Raw genomic sequence first — 25606 nt, 5'->3', positions numbered from 1 at the left:
CTTAAGATACACTAGGGTCATGAATGATTGTTTTAACTTAATGACATTAGAAATTAATGGGGATTGGTAAAAAAATATTTCAAGTAGAACTATTCAGACATTGAAGTTTCTACTACAGATAGGAGATACAGAAACCCACTGAATTCTGTGGTTTTCCAAGAAAATGACAGAGTAGATTTATGAAATATCTGTCAAATCTCACTATGTTATCAAGGCCTTAGTGGAAACTATTGCATTTGTTTTTGTGCTGCTGGTAATAAAACCCAATGTCTTACACATGCTGAACAATTTCTGCACCACTTAACTACAACCATAGCTCCATAAAATATTATTATGTAAATGTCTCTGTAGGTGAAAACCTTACAGGTTATTTTGTATTTATGCATAAATTACATATAATTAATGAAATATAATCCATAATGTCACATAATTATTCATTAATATAACTCATTATAATAAATGATTTTAAAGATATACGCTTAAACTATGTAACTCTGCAGTATTTTATATATCTATAATTATAAATCTATGTACATATACAGACATCTATAGAAAAACAGATGTACATACACAAATCTTATCTCCATGGATCTGTATATGTTTATTATAGTTTCATATTATATCATTCTTATTATTGCTTCTTATAAGTTTCTAATACCATTATATGTGATAGTGCCCATTTTTAAATTGCTTGTTATCTCGCTCAGTATTTTAAAAATATATTTAGTTATCAATGGACCTTCATTTGTTGTTAATTTATATGTGGTGCTGAAGATCAAACCCAGTGCCTCATACAAGGTAGAAAATTCCTCTAACACTGAGCCAAAACTGCATCTCTTTTGCCGAGTTTTAAGAGCTCAATGCATTTTCTTTTTATTCCAGACCTTCATCATACATATATTTGGCAAATATTTCATCCAGCTTCTTCTCATTCAGTTAATAGCATACTTCAAAATACAGAATGGTTTTCAACAGAGGAAAAGTTTATTAACTTTCTCATTTATAGATCTTGCTTCTGGCTTTGTTCATGTCAAGGACAAAGCCATATAGAATTTCTGCTATGTTGTCTAACACAAGCTACAAATTTAACATTTTCTTTCAGATGAATGATTTAATTTTTCAAAAGTTGTAAGTTCTGTGTCTAATTCATTTCTTTGCATACAGATGCCAGGGTGTTCATAATTCATTAAAAAGATTATATCATCTCCCGGGAAATCCTGCCATCTCTTGTGTATTTTTTGAGTTTATTTCTAGGTTTTCAGTTCTATTTCACTAATCTGTTTGTATACTCTTTGCCACATATCTCACCTTTTGGGGTACTGTAAGTTCATAGTAAATCTCAGTGTCAGATATTTCAGTCCCATAAACTTATTCTACAGAATTGTTGACCATTCTATATGCCTGCATTCTCCATATAGCCTTTAGAAGCCATTTTTTTATATTTGTGCAATAGGTTGTTACGATTTTATCATGGTTGTGTTTAATTCATTTACTAGAGTTGTATATAGCTGATATCTTAATATTGAATGCTTCTTTGTATGTTTGGTAGTTGTAGGGTCGCCCAATTTACAGGAAGTAGATCAGCAGTGTAGATGACATTCTGGGACTTATAAGTGACATCAGAATTAGGTGAAAGACTGCAATTTTGAGACCCGAAGTAGTGACACTTGTGACAACCAGTGTCAAAAACAGTTGATTGATTGTATATCCTCTTCTGGGAAGTGTCTGTTCGGGTCCTTGGCCAATTTATTGATTGGATTATTATTATTATTATTATTATTGTTATTATTATTATTATTTGGTGTTAAGACGTTTGAGTTCTTTATGTACTCTAGAGATTAGTGCTCTATCTGATGTATGAGGGGTAAAAAATTGCTCCCATAAAGTAGGCTCTCTATTCTATTGAGTTTTTTATAAAAATATTTAGTTTTAATCCATCCCATGTGTTGATACTTGGTTTTAATTCCTGTGCTATAGGAGTGTTATTAAGGAAGTTGTATCCTAATCCCACATGATGGAGATTAGGGCCTACTCTTTCTTCTATTTGGAGAGTCTCTGGTTTAATTCCTAGATCCGTGATCCATTTTGAGTTAATCTTTATGCATGGTGAGAGAGAGGGATTCAATTTTATTTTGCTGCATATGGATTTACACTTTTCCCAGCACCATTTGTTGAAGATGCTATCTTTTTTCCAGTGCATATTTTTAGCACCTTTGTCTAATATAAGATAATTGTGGTTTTGTGGGTTGGTCTCTGTGTCCTCTATTCTGGGCATCCACTGAAGGGCATCTAGGTTGACTCCATAGTTTAGCTATTCTGAATTGTGCTGCTATAAACAATGACCTGGCTGTGTCCCTGTAGTGTGCTGTTTTTAAGTTTTTTGGTATAGTCTGAGAAGAGAAATAGTTGGGCCAAATGGTGGTTCCATTCCCAGATTTCCAAGGAATCTCCATACTGATTTCCAAATTGGCTGCACCAATTTGCAGTCCCACCAGCAGTGTATGAGTGTGCCTTTCCCCCACATCCTTGCCAACACTTCCTGTTGTTTGTCTTCATAATAGCTGCCCTTCTGACTGGAGTGAGATGATATCTTAGAGTGGTTTTAAATTGAATTTCTACCAGCCTGTTTTGATGCCAGTACCATGCTGTTTTTGTTGCTGTGGCTCTATAGTATATTTTAAGGTCTGGTATAGCAATGCTGCCTGCCTCCCTTTTCCTGCTAAGGATGGCTTTAGCTATTCTGGTTCTCTTATTTTTCCATATAAAGTTTATGATTGCTTTTTCTATTCCTATGAGGAATGCCATTGGGATTTTCATCAGAATTGCATTAAATCTGTAGAGTGCTTTTGGTAGTAGGGCCATTTTGATAATATTAGTTCTACCTATTCAAGATCAAGTTAAATCTTTCCATCTTCTAAGGTCTTTAATTTCTCTTTAGTGTCTCCTAGTTTTCATTGTATAGATCCTTCACCTCTTGTTGATTCCCAAGTTTTTTTTTTTTTAAAGAGAGAGTGATAGAGGGAGAGAGAGAGAGAGAGAATTTTTAATATTTATTTTTTAGTTCTCGGCGGACACAACATCTTTGTTGGTACGTGGTGCTGAGGATCGAACCCGGGCCGCACGCATGCAAGACGAACGCGCTACCGCTTGAGCCACATCCCCAGCCCAATTCCCAAGTTTTTTTTTTATTATTTGAGGACATTGTGAATGGGGTAGTATTTCTCATTTCTCTCTCAGAGGATTTGTCACTGATATACACAAATGCCTTTGATTTGTGGGTGTTGATTTTATATCCTGCTACTTTGCTGAATTCTAGTTATAGAAGTTTTCTAGTGGAGTCTTTTGAGTCTTCTAGGTACAGAATCATATTATCAGAAAATAGTGCTAGTTTAAATTCTTCTTTTCCTATACATATTCTTTTAATTTCTTTCATCTATCTAATTGCTCTTGCCAGTGTTTCAAGAACTATATTGAATAGAAGGGGTGAGAGAGGGCATCCCTGTCTTGTTTCCCATGTTAGAGGGAATGCCTTCAGTTTTTCTCCATTTAGAATGATGTTGGCCTGAGACTTAGCATAGATAGCCTACAAAATGTTGAGGTAAGTTCTTGTTATCCCTAGTTTTTCTAGTGTTTTGAACATGAAGGGGTGCTGTATTTTGTCAAATGCTTTTTCTGCATTTGTTGAGATGATCATAAGGTTCTCATCTTTAAATCTACTGATGTGATGAATTACATTTATTGATTTCTGTATGTTGAACCAACCTTGCATCCCTGGGATGAATCCCACTTGATCATGATGAACCATCTTTTTGATATGTTTTTGTATTTGATTTGCCAGAATTTTACTCAGAATTTTTGCTTCTGCTTTTTAGAGGTATTGGTCTGAAGTACACTTTTTTTTCTCTGTTTGTCTGATTTTAGAATGAAGGAGATATTGGCCTTATAGAGTGAGCTTGGAAGTGCTCCCTCTTTTTATATTACATGGAATAATTTGAGGAGTATTGGCGTTAGTTCTTCTTTGAAGGTCTTGTATCCATTGAGTCCTGGGATTTATTTATTTTTTGTTTTTGGTTGGTCGGCTTTGATGGTGTCTTCTATTTCATTGCTTGAAAATGATCTGTTTAACTTACTCAGTTTGTGTAAGTCACGTGATTCTAGACATTTGTTGATGACTTCAATATTTTCTGTTTTATTGCAGTACAAATTTTCAAAATAATTTCTAATTATCTTCTGTATTTCTCTAGTGTTCATGGTGATATTTCCGTTTTCATCATGGATTTTAGTAATTGGAGTATTTCTCTCCTTCTCTACAGTAGCATGGATAAGGTTTTATCAAAAGTATTTGATTTTCAAAGAGCCAACATTTCATTTTGAAAATTTTTAAAAAAATTAAAAATACATGGCAGCAGAATATATTACAATTCTTATTACGCATACAGCACAATTTTTCATATCTCTGTATATAAAGTAGGTTGACATCAATTTGTGTGTTCATACGTGTACTTTGAATAATGATGTCTATTGTATTCCACCATCCTTGCTAATACCTTTCCCCTCCCTATTCCTCCCACCACACTGCCCTAAATAGAATTCATCTATTACTCCCATGCTCCCCCTCCCTACCCCAGTATGAGTTAGCCTCCTTATATCAGAGAAAACATTCAGCACTTGTTATTTTGGGTTTGGCTAATTTCACTTAGCATTATCTTCTCCAATGCCATCCATTTACCTGCAAATGCCATGATTTTATTTTCTTTTATTGCTGAGTAATATTCTATTGTGTACAAATGCAACGTTTTCTTTATCCATTCATCCACTGAAGGGCATCTATGTTGGCTCCACAGTTTAACTCTTGTGAATTGTGCTTCTAAAAACATTGTGACTGTGTCCCTGTAGTATGCTGTTTTTAAGTCCTTTGGTTATAGACCAGGGAGTGGGATAGCTGGGTCAAATGGTGGTTCCATTCCCAGTCACTTTGTCAATTTTTATTTGCTTCTTTTGTTCCACTTTCATTGATTTCAGCTCTGATTTTAATTCTTTTCTGTCCTCTACTGCTTTTGGTGTTGATCAATTGTTTTTCCTAGGGCTTTGAGATGTAATTTTAGGTCATTTATTGACTTTCTCTTTTTTTTAAGGGATGAACTCCATGCAATGAACTTTCCTCTTAGTAATGCCTTCATAGTGCCCCTGATATTTTGATATGTTGTATCTCTGTCCTCATTCACCTCTAAGAATTTTTAAGTCTCCTCTTTGATTTTTTCTGCAACCCATTGTTCATTCACTAGCATGTTATTTAGTCTCCAGGTGTAGGAGTAGCTTCTATTTTTATCATTGATTTCTAATGTCATTCCATTATGATCTGATAGAATGCAGGGTAGAATATTTACTTTTCTGTATTACTTAGAGTTCCTTTTTGGCATGACATATGGTTTATTTTACAGAAGGATCCATTTGCTGCTGAGAAGAAAGTGTCTTCGCCTGTTGAAGAATGAAATACTCTATGTATGTCAGTTAAATCTAAGTTGTTGATTGCATTATTGAGTTCTATAGTTTCTGTCTGGAAGATTAATCCAGTGGTAAAAGAAGATCAATCCAGTGGTAAAAGAGGTGTGTTAAAGTCACCCAGAATTATTGTCTTGTGGTCTACTTGGCCCTTAAACTTGAGAAAAGTCTGTTTGAACATGGATGCTCCATTGTTTTGGGGGTGTGTATATTTATAATTGTTCTGTCTTGTTGGTGTATTGGTTCCTTTAAGCAGTAGGTAGTGTCCTTCTTTATCCCTTTTGATTAACTTTCACTTGAAGTCCACATTATTTGATATAAGAATGGAAACCCCTGCTTGCCTCCACAGTATATGTGAGTGGTAGGTTTTTTAATATTTATTTTTTTTTGTATATGGACACAATACCTTTACTATTTAGTTTTATGTGGTGCTGAGAATCGAATACAGGGTCCCACATGTGCTAGGCTAGTTCTCTACCACTGAGCCCCAGACCCAGCCTGAGCGATATATATTTTTTTCCAACCTGTCACCTTTAGTCTCTGGGTATCTTTTCCTATGAGATGAGTGTCTTGGAGGCAGCATATTGTTGGTCTTTTTTTTAATCCAATCTGCCTGTCTTTTGATTGCTGAGTTGGAACTAAACTTTCAGGGTTATTATTATTTTCTTTAACCCCCTCAGGATTGTTATTGAGACAAGATTTGTATTCCCAGTTATTTTTGTTTATTTTTGGTATTTAACTAAGACAGTTTCTCTTTGATAGGTTTTTCCTTTAGAGTGATACTACCCTTTTCTGATTTTTTATTGTTGTTCATTTCCTCCTCATGGAATATTTTGCTAAGGATGTTCTGTAGTGCAGGTTTCTGGTTGTAAATTCTTTTAAATTGGTGTATTATGGAAGGTTTTTATTTTCTCAAAAAATAACATCTGAATTGAAATCTAATTGCTAATCAAAATTTAATTTTGCTGGGTATGATTCTTGGTTGGCATCCATTTCTTTCAGAGCTTGGCTTATATTGTTGCAGGATCTTGTAGATTTCAGGGTCTCAGTTCAGAAATCAGAGATCCTGATTGTTTTTCCCCATATGTAATTTGATTCCTTTCTCTTGTGGCTTTTGAAATGCTCTGCTCCTCCTGTATGCTAGGTATTTTCATTATGATGTGCGTTGGTGTGGACCTGTAGTTATCTTGTTCATTTGGTGTCCTATTTGATCCATGTATTTGATTTCCCAATTTACTCTACATGTTTGGAAATTTTTCTGGTATTATTTCACTGAATAGATTGTCCATTTCTGTAGTTTAGACCTCTATGCTTTTATCTATCCCAATAGTTGTTAAATTTGGTCTTTTCATATTATCTCACAATTCTTGAATCTTCTGCTCGTGGTTTCTTACCATCTTCAATGGGGTCAGCTTTATTTTTTCAAGATTATATATTTTGCCCTCAATGTCAGAGGTTCTGTCTTCCAAGTGATCTATTCTGTTGGAGATGCTGCCTATTGAGTTATCAATTTGGTTTACTGTTTCCTTCATTTCAAGGATCTCTGTTTTTTTCTTTTTTTTTTAAATCTCTATCTTCTTATTGAAGGAATCTTTTGCTTTCTCTATTTGCTTATGTAGCTCTTTATCAAAACAATCCTTTGCTGCCTGTATTTGCTCTCATATCATACTTTAATTCACAAAAATATTATGTACCTTCTCACGTTTATCCTGCTATTCTGACCATGGATTCTAATAATGTTGCATCTTTGTTTGGGGCACATTCTTTCTTGGTTTCTCATGTTGTTCATGCATCTTCCCTTCCAGCTCTGTGTTTTTAAGATATATAGCCATGTAGGCTTATAGTTTCCCCAATGGGTTTCAGTACCTTTCTTTTAAAAAAAAATATTTATTTTTTTAAAATATAGAACAACAGTGGAATGCATTACAATTCTTATTACACACATAGAGCACAATTTTTCGTATCTCTGTACAGAAAGTATATTCATATTAATTTATGCCATTATATATGTACTCATTTCTTTCTGCAATAAAACTCTTAATACAGATGTATATCACAATTTTTCATATCTCTGGTTGTATATAAGGTATGTTGGCACCAATTTGTGTCTTCATACATGTACTTTGGATAATGGTGTCATCCCATTCCACAATCACTGCTAATCCCCTGCCTCTTCCCCTCCCCTCCAACCCCTCTGCCCTATGTAGAATTCATCTATTCCTCCCATGCTCCCCCTCCCTACCCCACTATAGTCGGCCCTCTTATATCAGAGAAACCATTCAACATTTATATTTTGGGTTTGCCTAACTTCATTTCTCCAATACCATCCATTTACATGCAATTGCCATGATTTTATTATTGCTGAGTAAAATTGCATTGTGTATATATGCCCCATATTTTTATCCATGCATCCACTGAAGGGCATCTGGGTTGGCTCCACAGTTTGATATTCTGCATTGTGCTGCTATAAACATTGACATGGCTGTGACCCTGTAGTATGCTGTTTTCAAGTCCTTTGAGAATAGTCCGAGAAGAGGAATAGCTGGGTCAAATGGTGTTTTCATTCCCAGATTTTGAAGGAATCTCTATACAGTTTTCCATGTTGTTTGCACCAATTTGCAGTCCCACCAGCAGTGTATGAGTGTGCCTTTTCCCCCACATCCTTGCCAACACTTGTTGTTTGTCTTTATGATTGCTACCATTCTGACTGGAGTGAGATGATATCTTAGAGTGGTTTTGATTTGCATTTCTCTAATTGCATGAGATGATGAACTTTTTAAAAAATATTTGTTGATTGATACTACATCATTTTCTGAAAAGTATGTGTTCAGGTCCTTGGCCAATTTGTTGATTGGATTATTGTTTTTTTTGGTGCTTAGCATTTTGAGTTCTTTATATACTAGATATTCTCTATCTGATGTGTGAGGGGTAAAAATCTACTCCCAGGGTGTAGGCTCTCGGTTCACCTCAGATTTTTTTTCTGAGAAGAAACTTTTTAGTTTGAATCCATCCCATTTGTTGATTCTTGGTTTTAATTCTTGTGCTATAGGCATCTTATTAAGGAAGTTGGGGCGGCCTACCCCCATGTGATGAAGATTATGGCCTACTTTTTCTTCTATTAGATGGAGAGTCTCTGGTTTAAATCCTAGGTCCTTGATCCACTTTGAGTTGAGTTTTCTGCATGGTGAGAGATAGGGTTTTCATTTTATTTTTTGAAAATATATTTCCAGTTTTCCCAGCACCATTTGTTGAAGAGGCTATCTTTTCTCCAATTCATGTTCTTGGCACCTTTGTCTAATGTAAGATAATTGTAATTTTTTGAGTTAGTCTGTGTGTCCTCTATTCTGTACCATTGGTCTACTCGCCTGTTTTAGTGCCAATACCATGCTGTTTTTGTTACTATTGCTCTGTAGTATAGTTTAAGGTCTGGTATAGTCATACCACCTGCTTTGCTCCTCCTGCTTATAATTGCTTTAACTATTCTGGGATTCTTATTTTTCCAGATGAATTTCATGATTGCTTTTTCTATTTCTATGAGAAATGTCATTGGGATTTTGAACAGAATTGCATTAAATCAGTATAGTGCTTTTGGTTGTATGGTACTGTTGATAATATTAATTCTGCCTATGCAGAGTAAGTTAGATCTTTCCATCTTCTAAGGTCTTCTTTGATTTCTTTCTTTAGGGTTCTGTAGGTTTCCTTGTATAGATCTTTCACCTTTTTGTTAAGTTGATTACCAAATATCTTATGTTTTCTTTTTTGAAGTTACTGAAAATGGGGTAGATTTTCTTATTTCCTTCTTGAGGCTTTGTCACTGATGTACAGAAATGCCTTTTTTTAATGTGTGTTAATTTTATATCCTGCTGCTTTGCTGAATTCATTTTTAGTTCTAGAAGTTTTCTGGTGGTGCTTTTGCGGTCTTCTAGGTATACAATCGTATTTTCAGCAAATAGTGCTGATTTAAGTTCTTTTCCTGTAGTTATTTTTAAAATTTCTTTCATCTGTCTAATTGCTCTGGCCAGTGTTTCAAGAAATATGTTGAATAGAATTGGTGAGAGAGAGCACCCCCTGTCTTGTTCCAGTTTTTTGAGGGAATGCCTTTAGTTTTTCCCCTTTAGAATGATGTTGGCCTTAGGCTTAATATAGAGAGCTAATATGATGTTGAGGTACGTTCCTGTCGTCTCAAGTTTGTCTAATTTTTTGAGCATGAAAGGGTGCTGTATTTTGTCAAATGTTTTTTCTGTGTCTCTCGAGATGATCATATGATTCTTATTTTTAAGTCTATTGATGTGATGAATTACCTTTTTTGATTTACATATGTTGAACCAACCCTGTATTCCTGGACAAACCCCACTTGATCTTGGTGCACGACTTTTTTAATATGTTTTTGTATTTAATTTGCCAGAATTTTAATCAAATTTTTTGCATCTATGTTCATTAGAGATATTGGCCTGAAGTTTTCTTTCTTTCATTTGTCCCTGCCTGGTTTGGGGATCAGGGTGATATTGGCCTCATTGAATGAGTTTGGACGTGCTCCTTCTTTCTCTATTTTCTGAAATAAATTTAAGAATATTGGTATTTAGAATTTCTTCCTTAAAGGTCTTGTTTAACTCAGCAGTGTATCTATCTGGGCCTGGGCTTTTCTTGGTTGATAAGCTTCTGATGGCATCTTGTATTTCATCATTTAATATTGGTCTGTTTAAATTCTGTATGTTTCCTGATTCAATCTGGGCATATCATATGACTTAAGAAATTTGTTGATGCCTTCAATGTCTTCTATTATATTTGGGTATACGTTTTCAAGATAATTTCTAAATATCTTCTCTATTTCTGTAGTGTCTGTTGGGATATTGCCTTTTTTATCATGTATGCTGGTAATTTGAATTTTCTCTCTCCTTCTTTTCATTAGCATAGCTAGCGATCTGTCAGAGAACAAACTTTTTGTCAAGGTTTAATTGTTTCTTTTAATTCAAATTCAGTTCTAATTTCAATTATTTCTTGCCTTCTACTGCTTTTGCTGTTGATTTGTTCTTCTAGAGCTTTGAGATGAAGTATGAGATCAATTATTGACTTTTTCTTCTTTTAAGGAATGAACTCCATGCAATGAAGTTTCCTCCTAGTACTGCTTTCATAGTGTCCAAGAGATTTTGATATGTTCTGTCGATGTTCTTGTTTACCTCTAAGAATTTTTTAATCTCCTCCTTAAAGTCTTCTGTAACCCATTGTTCATTCTATTGTACCAAATTTATTCACTCATTTAACTGCTTATAGAACTTGAAATATTTCAAGTTTGTCTTTTCACGAGGTGGAAGTGTCACTTTACATGTCTCCAAACATTAATATTTTATGAATATTTTACACATTGAGACTGTGTCATGGATGATACTTGAAACTAATTGTATTGGGGAGTTCAATCTATCTCATGGATAGAAAGCAGAGAGAATAGGAACCAGACTGTTTTCAAAAGCTTTTTTACCAGTCTTTTTGTCTCCCTTGTGCACAATCTCCTTATGAGAATATCTTTGACAACTCTGATTTGCATCTGGAATTTCTGCCAAATTTCACATTCACTGATGGCAGAAAAGTTAGGAGTTGGGCTTTTATTCATTGCTTGGATTATGATATATATCCTTCACTTCACTCTGATATGGAATATATATACTGTTTTTAGACTTATGTATTTTCCTCTGAATTACATAATGCAAAGTATCTTATTCCATAATTAAAGTCACTCTCCTACATGACAGTCAGTTCTACTAACTCTTAATTCATATTAAAAACTGAATAATGGTTTGGTCCATGTTCTATTGATCTAAGAATTTTTATTTCAGGAGCCATTGACATTCGGGGATGTGGCTATTGCTTTCTCTAAGGAGGAATGGGAATGCCTGGATCCTGCTCAGCAGAATTTATATAGAGAAGTGATGTTGGAGACCTACAGCAACCTAGTCTTTGTGGGTGAGCATAACTTTCCTTCAAAATTCCTAATTATCATTATTTAGTTTTCTTCCCTTGAAGTATATCTTTTGGGAACTTCTCCTCAAGAATGTGTTGCAGATTTATGCTTTCAATAAAGAAGATGGGGTAGTTCTTGGTGCTGAAAAGACAATGTTAATGATGTTTATTTTCATCCTTAATGTTTTCCTTTGGTGGTGTGATATATATCTTTAACTTGACATATGGTTGACTTAGAGGAATGCAGTGATGTCAAATCATGTGGCCCACATATAGTAGAGGACATAGTTGAGGTAGAGGAGGAAGTATAAATTCAAAAAGGTTCATTGAGACATTATTCAGCAGAAAACATTTTTTAGAAGCTTTGAATTTTTTCTCTTGTTATCATAGAAAAACCTGTCCTGTGTTTTGTGCTTTAAAATTATGTAGTATCCTGCTTTTCCTCCAGTAATATTTCCATACATTCAAATTAACAACAAAACACTCCCCTTGCCTTGTGAGTGTCAATATTATCTGACAGCTCTTCCATAATTTTAAAAATATTTTTAGTTGTTAATGAATTTCCTATTTATCCATATATGATACTGAGAATTGAACCCAGGGCCTCACATATGCTAGACAAGCTCTTTAACACTACTCTACAACTCCTGCCCTTCTTCCATTATTTGCAGGAAAGTATTGCACATTTATGGAGACCTCTATGTCCACCCATTGTAATACATTACTATCATAAGTCAGTGTCTCTAATCTTATTTTTTTTTCTTTTATTTATTTTTTTATTTTTTATTATTATTTTTTTTATTGGATGTTCACAACATTACAAAGCTCTTGACCAATCATATCTCACACATTAGAATCTAGTGGGTTATGAACTCCCATTTTTACCCCAAATACAGATTGCAGAATCACATTGGTTACACATCACATTTTTATATACTGCCATATTAGTGACTGTTGTATTCTGCTACATTTCCTATCCTCTACTATCCCCCCTCCCCTCCCCTCCCCTCCCATCTTCTCTCTCTACCCCATCTACTGTAATTCATTTCCCTCCATGTTTGTTATCCCATTCCCCTCATGAACTCTTATATGAAATTTTGTATAACAACGAGTGTCTCCCTCCATTTCCATGTGATTTCCCTTTTTTTCTCCCTTTCCCTCCCACCACATGTCTCTGTTTAATGTTAATCTTTCTTCCTGCTCTTCCTCCCTGTTCTGTTCTTAGTTGCTCTCATTATATCAAAGAAGACATTTGGAGCAGCCACCCCCAGCCTGGTGTCAGGGCAATGGCACCTCATGAACCCATCCTCACTGCCGTGCTGACTTTTGAGCTTTTAGGGGTCACAGATGTGCGAGGGCTCCAGCTCCTTCTCTTCAGAGTGCTCCTGGTCATTACATGCTGACCTTCCTGGGCAACCTGCTCATTATCACCCTGACTTTGGTTGACCGCCACCTGCACACTCCTATGTACTACTTCCTGCACCATTTCTCCATGATGGAGATGGGGTTCACGTCCATGGTCACCCTGAAGATGCTAGCCCACCTCCTCTCTGGTCACAGGACCATTGCCCGTGCTAGATGCTTTATGCAAACGAGGCTCTACTTCATCCTGGACACAGTGGAGTCCTTGCTGCTGGCTGTGATGTCAGGGGACCGCTAGCTGGCCATCTGCCATCTGCTGCATTATCCCACTCTCATGATGCCCCGGGTGTGCAGCTAGCTGGTGCTGGCCTGCTGGGACACCAGCGTCTTGGTCCTTGGGGTGCTGTGTGCCTGGATGCTCTTCTTGCATGTCTGCGGTCCCCGCATCCTCAACCACTTATTTTGTGACGGCACCCCCTTGCTGGAGCTGGTGTGTGATGACACCAGGATTCTGCAGCTGGTCAGCTCTCTGGTGGCCATATGCACCCTGATCAGCACTGTCTTGTGATGGTTTTGTCATACTACTGCATCATTCGCACTGTTCTGCACCTGCCCATATCTGGGGGCCACAGCAAGGTCTTCTCTACCTGCTTCTCCCACATGCTGGTGGTGTCGCTCAGCTACGGAAGCTGCATAATCATGTACCTGAAGCCCATGCAAACTGGGCACCTGACCCTCAACAAAGGAGTGGCTCTCTTCAACACCATAGTGTCACTCCTGCTGAATCCCTTCATCTACTGCTTCCGGAATTATCTGGTCTAGAAAGCCAGCAGGGATGTGCTGCTCAGGGGGAGAGAACTTTCTTCTCAGATATTCAGAGGGAAAGCTTTCCAATGCTCTGCTGCTAAGCACGGCACAGTGTCACAAACCTGTGATCCCAGTGGCTGGGGAGGCTGAGGCCGAAGGATAGCAAACTTGAGGGCAGCCTCAGTAACTTAGTGAGACCATAAGCAATTTAGCAAGACATTGTCTCAAAAAGAAGGAGGAAGAGGAGGAGGAGGAGGAGGAGGAGGAGGAGGAGGAGGAGGAAGAGGAGGAGAAGCATCCCTATTTTGGTTTAATTTTATTTTATTTTTCAATGAACATGAACACCATTTTACTAGATTGAAGAAAAAAAATATTAGTTCAAATATCTGCTGGGGGGCTGGGAATGTGACTTAGAGCTCTCCTGGCATGCAGGTTCAAATCACTAAGCACAAAAAAGAAACAAATAAATAAATAAAATTATCAAAAATAAAGAAGGAAAAGAAACAAACAAACAAAAAACATGCTGGTGCATCTGCTGTAATCCCACTGGCTTGGGAGGATGAGTCTGGGAGATCACAAGTTCGAAGCCAGCCTCAGCAAAAGTGAGGTGCTAAGCAACTCAGTGAGGTCCTGTCTCAAAATAAAATACAAAATAGGCCTGGGGATGGGGCTCAGAGGTTGAATGCACTGAGTTCAATCTTCAGTACCCCCCCAAAAAAAATCTGATGCTGGTAACTTTACAGTGGAGAAAATTGACAAACCCTTTCTTGTCCAGCTGATCAAGGTCAAGGTCAACAGTGACAGGTCATGTTGACATGTACCCTTGCCATGGTGTGATGCAAATTTCCCTTTAACTCTGTCATCTTCTACCAGAATCCAGCGACCCCAGGATGATAATGAGAAAAACTTCAGACAAATTCCAGTAGAGGGAGATCCTATAGCCTAACTGACCATTGCTCCTCAAAGCTCTCAAGGTCATCAAAGATGAGGAAGTCTAGGCACTGTCATAATGAAGAAGAGCCAAAGGGGACATGCTACCTTCGTGGAGGTGGGTGGGTCCTGAAGCAGAATCAACACCAGTGGAACTCAGGAAATCTGAGTGACCCCTGTACCAAATTTAGAAATGCTTCATGGATTGTAACAAACATGCCATGCTAATATAAGATGTTAACATAGGGGGAACTGTTTTGGGGGTGTTTCTGTCAATTTTTTGAAGTCTTAGAAAACAGTTAAAGAAATAAAAATGTGTAGTAACAGGTTGTGATAGTGCACACCCCTAATCCCAGCAAATCTGGAGCCTGAGGAAGGAGGATCACGAGTGTGAGTCCAACCTGGGCAAATCATCGAGGCTGTAAGCAACTTAATAGAATTCTGTTTAAAATTTAAAAATAAATGAATGAATGAATGAATGAATGAACGAATGAATGAATGAATGAATGAATAAATAAATAAATAAATAAATAAAAGGTCTTGTATGTGGCTCAGCAGTTAAGCACCCCTGGGTTTAATCCTGGTACCAAATACAAAAAAGAAAAAGAAAAGAAAATCTGTATACCCAAAAAGAGGCTAATTGTAGTTATTTGAGTATCCAGGAGAATGGAAGGTGGAATCTATTAGTGTTTTGCTTAGGAAGCAGCCTATTGAGAGCAAACAGCAGGTCACTTATCATTGTGCACATTCCTAATTTCAGTGACATTTCCCTGGCAACTAACTTGGCTTCTTCTGAACATACACTGCTAGAACTTTTTCACATGATGGCAAATGTTTTTTTATGTTAATTATTGAATAAATGGTATTGAATCTGCCTCCTCTTTAGGACCTTTCACAGTTAGAAATAAATGTATTCTGCAGGGAGTTGGTGTGGTCACATGCCTGTAATCCCAGTGATTTGGGAGGGTGAGGATGTTGAGTTAGAGTCCAGCCTCAGCAATTTAGCAAGGCCCTGAGCAACTCAGCGAGACCCTGTCTGTACATAAAAAATAAAAAGATTTGAGGATGTGGCTCAGTGATTAAGCACCTCTCAGTTCAATTCCCCAGGAGAGAGAGAGAGAGAGAGGGAGAGAGAGAGAGAGAGAGAGAGAGAGAGAGAGAGAGAGAGAGAGAGAGAGAGAAGAAGAAGAAGAAGAAGGAGAAGGAGGGGAGGGGGAGGGGGAAGGCGAAGGGCAATTATTCTGGGGTCTGAGAGTTTATCTCAGTGGTAGAATGCTTTCCTGGCATGTGTAAGGCTCTGTGCTCCTTCTGCAGTCAATAATAATAATAATAATAATAATAATAATAATAATAATAATAATAGTAATAATAATATCTTGATTAATCATCTCATAATTTATATATAAAATTTTTACTTGTCACTTAAAATTAACTCATTAAATTTAGAATAGAATACTGCTATTTTGCTCATCTCTCCTCCTCATCAACATCATCACCTCTATTCCATCTCCTCCTCCTCCTCCTCCTCCTCCTCCTCTTCCTCCTGCTCCTCCTCCTGCTCCTTCTCCTCCTCCTCCTCCTTCTCCTCCTCCTGCTCATCTCTCTCCTCCTCCTACTCCTCCATCTCCTCTTCCTTCTTCCCCATCTCCTCTTCCTCCTGCTCCTTCTTCTCCTCCTGCTCATCTCTCTCCTCCTCCTACTCCTCCATCTCCTCCTCTTCTTCCTTCTTCCCCATCTCCTCTTCCTTTTTCTCCCTCTCCTCCTCCATCTCCTCCTCCTCCTCCTTCTCCTCCTTTTCCTCCTTCATCTTCTCCTCCTCCTCTATATCCTCCTCCTTCTCCACCGCAATCTCCTCCCCCATCTCATCCTGCTTCTCCCTCTCTTGCTCCTCCTTCTCCTCTTCCTCCTCCTTCCACTCCTTCTCCTCCACCTCCTCCTGATAGGGAACGGTGACGGTGGCAGTAACCCAAGGACACAGTTATTACTCTTCCCTCCTGGCTTTTGAGTAATTTCCCGCAGCTATTACAAAAGATATATAAGGGGAACAAATTTGGCAATAAAGCGCACACACGCCTCCTCCTGGATGAAGAAACTTGGTGTCCTGTGTATTTCTTTTTTCTTTTTTTTTTTAAAGAGAGAGTGAGAGAGGGGAGAGAGAGAGAGAGAGAGAGAGAGAGAGAGAATTTTTAATATTTATTTTTTGGTTCTTGGTGGACACAACATCTTTGTTTGTATGTGGTGCTGAGGATCGAACACGGGCCGCACGCATGCCAGGCGAGCGCGCTACCACTTGAGCCACATCCCCAGCCCTCCTGTGTATTTCTTAACCCCACTGTCCCTCGCCGGACTCGGCTTCTGTTAGCGGGACGTGGCATCTGGAGGTTCCACCGAGATCCGGAAAGCAGGGGTAAGCGGATGGGGCTCACCTTCTAAGGAAGAAGGGGGAGGATTGGTTTAAAGACAATTTAAAGAGACAGGGTACATACCATGGGTAACTCAACAGCGAAGCTTTGTCTGGCCAGCGAGGTTAAAGAGCTGTTAAATCATCAAGGAACAGGAATAAAAAGCAAGACAGCAACCAAATTCGTTGAAATTATAACCCAGGCTTGTCCTTGGTTTCTGACAGGAGGCTTTCTCAATAACAATGATTGGGACTTGGTGAAGCAGGACCTCCAAAAGTTATTGAGAGACCAGGGTCCGGATAGAGTCCTGATTGCTACTTTCTCTCTATGGAGATTGGTTAAGGATGCTCTTTTAACTGACAAAGTAAAGATTAAGGAACAACTTGCCAAGAGCGAGCAAGCCCTTAGTGAGGTTCAGGAGGAGCAGATGGCTGCGTCTTTAAAGGTCGAAGGCCCCCCCGGAAGACCTAAATGGTAAAGCAAAGAGGCACCTTCAAGTCCCCGCTTCAGAAAAAGGTGATGAGGATCTTAATTCTCTCTCTCTCCGAGGAGGAGGAGCTGGAAAGGGAGATAGAGGAACTGGAGGATCGATTGAGGAAGTCAAGATTTAAAGCACCCACGGCCCCAATCGCTGTTGTGCTCCCTCCTTATAATCCCAATTGGGACGAGGGCAGCTCCAGAAGGCGTGGGGGTGTTCAGTGGCAGCCTAAGACAGTCCAAACTTTTCCGGTGATTGAAAACTTGGGTGCCGATGGAAAACCGGCCAGAGCGCATGTTCCTTTAGCCTTTAAAGATATTAAACAACTAAAGGAGGCAGTTACTAATTATGGACCCCATGCTCCCTTTACGTTGACTCTCTTCGAGTCTTTCTCTGCCAATCAACTGACACCTAGTGACTGGCAACAGCTTTGCAGGGCTGTGTTGTCCGGAGGGGATTTTTTGTTGTGGAAAAGTGAAAATCAAGAAAGGTGTCGCGAGCTAGCCCGAGTCAATCAGGACGCCGGCTTCCCACAGCGTAACCACAAAATATTAACAGGCTCGGGACAATATGCTATTATAAATCAACAAATTAATTATGATCCTGGGGTCTATGCTCAGATAGCCACAGCAGCCGGGAAACGGGAACAGGGGCCCACCCCGGGCTCCAGAAGCCAAGGTGTATGGGGCAATCCAGGGACAGAATGGTGCCCCGGGGAGTGGGCAACTTCATCACCTCCCACAGACCAACCCCTTTCTATCTGTAGACTCCCAGGGGAATGCCAGGAAGTGCAGGATGTACACGAGCTATAACCGCAGGACACAGAGACAGAACAAGCTGCTACCGCAGTAAGATCTTGACCAGGCAGGGGAAAATGCAGACAAAATCAAACAAAATGCAATCAGCTAGGAAAACTTGGGGAACTTTTGCCCCAAAAATGGGCAGCAGACTCCATGTTGTTTGCATCACCATGGTAACCATGGGGTGCCTGGCCGGAAGAGCGGCTTCCTGGTCCCACCTCCCATACTTTTGCGGGCTTCTGATTGGTTCTTCCACAGTCACTCAGATAGGACTTCTAGTCCCGCCTTCCAGCCACTAACCTGTACTACTGTGTTTCAGATTTCTACTGGAGCTGCTCAGAGCCTGTATTTTAAAAATGCCTACCTGTAAATGCTAATGAAAGATATCTTTTTCAGACAAAATTTAATTCCACAGGTTTCTATGTTACAGTCCTAAATTTAAGTTAGTTCTAAGTTAAATAACCTGACTTTTCTCTATAATTGTGTTACTAAATAATGTTTTATTGATGAGAGATACCAAATATACTTCGTTATATTTTACTTTTAATTTTGAAGGTTATAAGGATGCATTTGCTCACCACAGGGACAAGCCGGCAAAGTTCCTGTGATGATCAAAAAATCCGTATTCTCATTGCTAACTATAAAAATAAAAATGTATACTCAAGGATCTTATTTCAGTTACATCAAGTGACGTCACATAAAAAAGTACACTCCTAGTTAAAAATAAATTAAAATACATCCAAATATTTTAAGACCACGTGGTTACATAAAGTTAATACAATTATAAGTTAAGTTCTTATTCTTAATATATATTTTTTTAGATATTTAGATAACCTATATTTGTTAATCTATAAATTAATTAACACATGCCTAATTGATTAGTTAATATATATTTGCCTAATTGTTTTTCTTCAACAAAAAACCCATAATTTATGTTTTATATTTACATTTATCAGATACTCTGCCTTTTCAGTTACAGATATTTGAGATAAATGTGTTTACTGTAAATTTACTTTTAAGTAAAAATACAATCAAATAGTTTCTAATTCTCAAAGTTACTGTTTAAACTCATAAAATAATAAATAATTATAATTATTTCTACAAAATATCTAAGGGTTTTAACTATATTTTCATTAATATTTCTTATCAAAGTATAATAATTTGTTTATAAATTCTAAGGTTTTCGAAAATTGTTCCAAAGTATAAACAAAAAAAAATTTTTACAAAAGAGTTTTATGTAGATAAACTTCCACTTTTCATGTTGCCCTGTTTTACTTGGCCACTGTCTAAAAAATCAGCACTCCAGGTGCTGGACACCCCCTTACTAGTTTTTCACAAAAATATGTAAACAAGGCCTCTGGCCTTAAGCTGGGCTTCACAGTGCTGACTACATTTCTAAGATAAGGGAGTTACTAACTGAACTCCGTGGTAACAGCTGACAAAAAAAAAAAAAAAAAAAAAAGGAAGAAAAAGCTCTCCCACACTCAAGTGTCCTTGAAGGGTTAACTTGCCCAGAACAACAACAAAAATAACACTGCCTTTTGTGAACTTCTGCAGACTGTGAACTTCTAAGCCCCTCCCTTTTACATGCTAAGTACAAAATTCTAAAACTATCTAAATTTGGGATTCAGGAAATTGGAATCAGGCCCCCAGTAGCTGGATCCAGACCACCAATTGTGTAACCAGGGTAGCCTACCTCCGGGCTGAAGTTCATCAACAAATTGGGAGATTTCACCACCCTAAGTGGGTATGCATGAACAAACCAAAGATTAACCGCCCGTGTCCTGAGAAAACCCTCAGTAACTGTTCCACAACTTGTACTTATACTTCAGCAGTTCATGTCTCCTGCTATGAGATGGCCTCGATTTGTGAGTACAAGGGATAACAATATTTTGAGGCCAGATTGACCAAGACTCGGTTAGAAAAGGGAGTGGGGGTGAACTATCACTTTACTCCGTTTCTTTTTGGCTAAGGGGGAGTTGAATCTAAACTCCGGTTGGCTGGGTGCCAGGGTGAGGTTGGTAAGTCCTCCTGTTGGCCCACTGAAGCCCCTACAGGGATATCTGACGGGGGGGGGACCTACTGATTCTGTTAAACATCTTCAAGTTATCAAGCTTTTAAAACCGCAGATCCCTGAGCTTGTATACCACCCCTTGGTGCTGCCTAAGTCACAGCTCCCGGATCTGGATGCTAACACGTTAGATATCTTAAGGACCACCTTTTCCTTGCTTAAGGACTCCAATCCCACACTTGCTAATGATTGCTGGCTCTGCATGACAACAGGGGCGGTTATGCCCTTAGCGGTCCCTATTAATGTCACCATACATAGTAATGATACTTGCCAGCCCGGATTGCTTTTCAATGTCCAGCCCATGGGTGTCTTTACAATATGCCTTCTGGGTATGATGCAAAACAATACCTATGATGTGGATGTTAAAGTGACCTCCTTTGGGAATTGCTCAATGGTGAAGAATTATTCCTCACCCACTCCAGCCCTCTGTCCCCCTAATGGAACTGTTTTTATGTGTGGGGGAAATTCTGCCTTCCCTCGACTCCCTACAAATTGGACAGGTGTCTGTGTTCTCACCCTGCTCCTCCCTGACATAACCATTGTCCTTGGGGATGAGCCCCTGCCCATCCCCAGCCTAGACACTCTAGTGAGAAGACAAAGGTGAGCTATACAGGCTCTACCATTACTCGCCACACTGGGGATAACAGCTGCTGTGGGCACAGGCACAGCTAGACTGGGTACAGTGATACATTCTTATCGCCGTTTATCTCAACAACTTATAGATGATGTGCAGACCCTATCTGGCACTATTAGGGACCTACAAGACCAAATTGACTCTTTGGCAAAAGTGGTGCTCCAAAATATGCGAGGCCTAGACTTACTGACTGCCAATCAGGGGGAAATCTGTTTAGCCTTAGGAAAAAGGTGCTGTTTCTATGCCAATAAATCAGGCAAAGTCCGCACTAAGATCAAACAGCTTCAGGAAGACCTAGAAAAAAAAAACAATTATTTAAAAACCCTCTCTGGACTGGACTTAATGGGTTTCGACCATACCTCCTTCCTTTCTTGGGACCCTTGCTGGGTCTCCTTTTAATTGCCACTTTAGGACCTTGTATCACAAACAGATTGATTCAATTCATTAAAGATCAAATTAACATTTTAACCTCCAAGCCAATACAGGTTCACTACCAACGCCTGGAGATGGATGACTCTGCCCACGAGGTGTACTTACGACCCACCCGGAGATGAGATGTAACTTGTCAGGAGCCAATACCTGAGCCCTCCTATGTATGCCTGCTTTTGCCCAGGTCCCTAATTACCCTGCCGACTTGGTGCCATCATCCCAGACCCTTACGTTCAGAAAGCTCCCTGGTCATAACTATCCCACTGACAAAGATGATGACTGGGACCCACAGTTGTGTCCTGATGGCCATGACATCCTAACTTAAAAGTGTCCGTTTACGTAGGACAAGAGCTGATCTTGTAGTACCCAGTGACAGGCAACTTCCATGCTTGCACTGCAACCTAAGCCAGGGGAATGAGGCCTCCCCAGAGATGTGTAAGCAGTGCAGGGGCGGTGGACGACCTAAGACAGGGGCTACTTGATTCCCATAGACATGCAAAAAACAAAAGAGGGGGACTTGCTGGTAGCAGGCCCGCCCTGGCCCCTGGGGACTCAACCCCCACTTCTTTGTTTTGCATGTCAATGTGGCCAGCTCACAAGGCCATGAAGCGGGCTTGTGGTTTCCTGTTTATCTGCCTGGAGCATATGTGTCTCTCAGGAACATCTTGACCTGTTGGAGCCTCCTGATAGGGAATGGTGACAGTGGCAGTAACCCAAGGACGCAGTTATTACTCTTCCCTCCTCGCTTTTAAGTAATTTCCCGCAGCTGTTACAAAAGATATATAAGGGGAACAAATTTGGTAATAAAGCGCACACACACCTCCTCCTGGATGAAGAACCTTGGTGTCCTGTGTATTTCTTAACCCCACCATCCATCGCCGGACTCGGCTTCTGTTAGCCGGACGTGGCACACAGTGCTCAAGTATGTATGTGTCTCCTGTTTGTGTCCCACATTATATCTCTCTTATTTTTGTGTTTTTTTTTTTCTTTTTGCAGGGGGTTGCTGTGGATTGAATTCAGGAGCACTCAACGACTGAACCCCATCCCCAGCCCTATTATGTATTTTATTTAGAAACAGGGTCTCACTGAGTTGCTTACTGCCTTGCTTTTGCTGAGGCTGACTTTGAACTGGTGAACCTCCTGCCTCATCTTCCTGAGTCCCTGGGATGACAGGTGTGCACCACACCCAGTTTTTACTCATCAGACAGCAGTCTTCTTGGAGGAAGCAGGTGCTAAGTCTCATGATGAAAGTAAGTATTACTTCCTGAAGTGATGTCATTGTGGGCTACATAAGCCAGCATTCCTGTTATGTCCACACCATGACGAGCACTGTAATAAATGTCACTTGTCTCATCTCCACAGACCAGCAGGATAGGCACTGACTGTCTCTGCATTTCCAAAAAACCACATAGACCAAGAGACTAAAGACAGGCCAGGAGCAAAGACAGGGACCAGGCTAGGAGAGCAGCCTCCCCAAGCCTGGTGCCTGGGCAATGGCACCTCATGAACCCATCCTCACTGCTGTGCTGGATTTGGAGCTTTTAGGGGTCACAGATGTGCGAGGGCTCCAGCTCCTTCTCTTCACGGTGCTCCTGGTCATTACATGCTGACCCTCCTTGGCGACCTGCTCGTTATCACCCTGACCTTGGCAGACCGCTGCCTGCACACTCCTATGTACTACTTCCTGCGCCATTTCTCCCTGCTGGAGGTGGGATTCACATCCACGGTCACCCTGCAGATGCTGACACACCTCCTCTCCGGTCACAGGACCATTGCCCGTGCCAGGTGCTTTATGCAAACAAGGCTCCTCTTCATCCTAGGCACAGTGGAGTCCTTGCTGCTGCCTGTTATGTCTGGTGACTGCTACCATCTGCCGCCCACTGCACTATCCCACTCTCATGAAGCCCCGGGTGTGCAGCTGGCTGGTGCTGGCCTGCTGGGTCACCATCATCTTGGTCCTTGGGGTGCTGTGTGCCTGGATGTTCTTCCTGCACTTCTGCAGTCCCCGCATCCTCAACCACTTCTTTTGTGACAGCACCCCCTGCTGGAGCTGGTGTGTGATGACATCAGGATTCTGCAGCTGGTTAGCTTCCTGGTGGCCATGTGCACCCTGGTCAGCACTCTGCTGGTGACGGTTTTGTCATACTGCAGCACTGTTCTGCACCTGCCCGTATCTGGGGGCTGCAGCAAGGTCCTCTCTACCTGCTACTCCCACATGGTGGTGGTGTCACTCAGCTACTGCATAATCATGTACCTGAAGCCCATGCAAACTGGGCACATGACCCTCAATAAAGGAGTGGCTTTCTTCAACACCATAGTGTCACCCCTACTGAATCCGTTCATCTACTGCTTCAGGAATGATCTGGTCCAAAAAGCCATCAGGATGTGCTGCTCAGGGGGAGAGTGCTTTCTTCTCAGATATTCAGAGGGAAAACTTTCCAATGCTCTGCTACTAAGCATGGCACAGTGGCACACACCTGTGATCCCAGTGGCTGTGGAGGCTGGAGGATAGAAAACTAGAGGCCATAAGCAATTTAGCAAGACATTGTCTCAAAAAGAAGGAGGAAGAGAAAGAGGAGGAGGAGGAGGGGAAGGAGGAGGAGCAGAAGGAGGAGAAGAAGAAGCTCTATTTCTTTTGGTTTCATTTTATTTTATTTTTCAATGAACATGAAGACCATTTTACTAGAGTGAAGAAAAAAATATTAGTTCAAATATCTGCTGGGGGTCTGGGAATGTGACTTAGAGCTATCCTGGCATGCAGGTTCAAATCACTAAGCACAAAAAAGAAACAAATAGATAAATAAAATTATAAAAATAAAGAAGAAAATGAAACAAACAAAAAAACCCTGCTGGTGCTCTGCTGTAATCCCACTGGCTTGGGAGGATGAGGCTTGGATATCACAAATTTGAAGCCAGCCTCAGCAAAAGTGAGGTGCTAAGCAACTCAGTGAGGTCCTGTCTTAAAATACAAAATAGGCCTGGGAATGGGGCTCAGTGGTTGAATGCACCGAGTTCAATCTTCAGTACCCCCCCCCAAAAAAAAATCCGATGCTGGTAACTTTACAGTGGAGAAAATTGACAAACCCTTTCTTGTCCAGCTGGTCAAGGTCAAGGTCAATAGTGACAGGTCATGTTGACATGTGCCCTTGCCATGGTGTGATGCAAATTTCCCTTTAAACTCTTGTCATCTTCTACCAGAAACAAGTGACCCCAGGATGATAATTAGAAAAACTTTAGACAAATTCCAGTAGAGGAAGATCCTATAGCATAACTGACCAGTGCTCCTAAAAGCTTCAAGGTCATCAAAGATGAGGAAGTCTAGGCACTGTCATGATGAAGAAGAGCCAAAGGGGACATGCTACCTTCGTGGAGGTGGGTGGTCCTGAAGCAGAATCCTACACCAGTGGAAATCAGGAAATCCGAGTGACCCATGGACAAAATTTAGTAATGCTTCATTGATTGTAACAAGCTTGCCATGTTAATATGCCTTGTTCTCCTCCTCCTCCTCATCCATCTTTTTTTCCTCCATCTCCACCTCCTCCTCCTCCTCCTTCCTCCTCACACTCTGCCCTCTCCTCATTCTCCTCCTCCTCCTCATCTTCATCTCTCCTCCTCCTCCTTCTCCTCCTCCTCCTCCTCCTCCTCCATCTCTTCCTTCTCCTCCCCCTCCTCTTCCTCCTACATCATCTCCTCCTCCTCCTGCTCCTTTACCTCCTCCTCCAAATATCTCACCTCTTCCTCCTCCTCCATCTCCTCTTGCTCCTTCTCCTCCTACTCCTCCTGCTTCTTCTTCCTCCTCTTCCTTATCCTTGTTATCCTCTTCCTCTTCCTCCACCACCTCCATCTCCTGATCCTCATTCTCCTCCTCCTCCTCCTCCTGTCCATCCCCTCCTCCTTCTCCTCCCTATCTCCTCCTATTCCTCCTTCTCTTCTCCTCCTCATCATATTCAACATCATCATCTCTACTCCATCTCCTCCTCCTCCTCCTCCTCCTCCTCCTCCTCCTCTTCTTCCTCCTCCTCCTCCTCCTCCTATTCCTTCTCTCCTCCTACCACTACTTCTCCTCTTCTTTGTCCTCTATCTTCTCCTCCTTGTCCTCTCTCTCCTCCTCCTACGTCTCTTCCTCCTCCACCTCCTCCTTTCATCTCCATCCCCTCTTTCCCTCATTCTCTTCTTCCTCCTCCTCATCTCTCCTCCTTCTCCTCCTCATCATCATCCCTTCTCCTCCCCCTTCTC

General features: G+C 40.3%; 2 pseudogenes across 2 annotated transcripts; both read left to right on the top strand.

Annotated features, from left to right (window-relative positions):
• Positions 1-12743: 12743 nt before the first annotated feature.
• LOC308640628 (olfactory receptor 6E1-like) lies at positions 12744-13641 on the top strand (annotated as a pseudogene). Its single transcript has one exon. The product of its transcript is annotated as an olfactory receptor 6E1-like (transcript).
• Positions 13642-22863: 9222 nt separating this feature from the next.
• On the top strand, positions 22864-23882 carry LOC308640627 (olfactory receptor 6E1-like; annotated as a pseudogene). Its single transcript has one exon. The product of its transcript is annotated as an olfactory receptor 6E1-like (transcript).
• The last annotated feature ends 1724 nt before the right edge of the window (positions 23883-25606 follow it).

This window comes from Spermophilus citellus (assembly GCF_964194105.1).
Source record: "Spermophilus citellus genome assembly, contig: SCAFFOLD_232, whole genome shotgun sequence".
Taxonomy (NCBI): domain Eukaryota; kingdom Metazoa; phylum Chordata; class Mammalia; order Rodentia; family Sciuridae; genus Spermophilus; species Spermophilus citellus.
The sequence above is the reverse complement of the archived record's forward strand: the minus strand, read 5'-3'. Positions and strand labels throughout refer to the sequence as shown.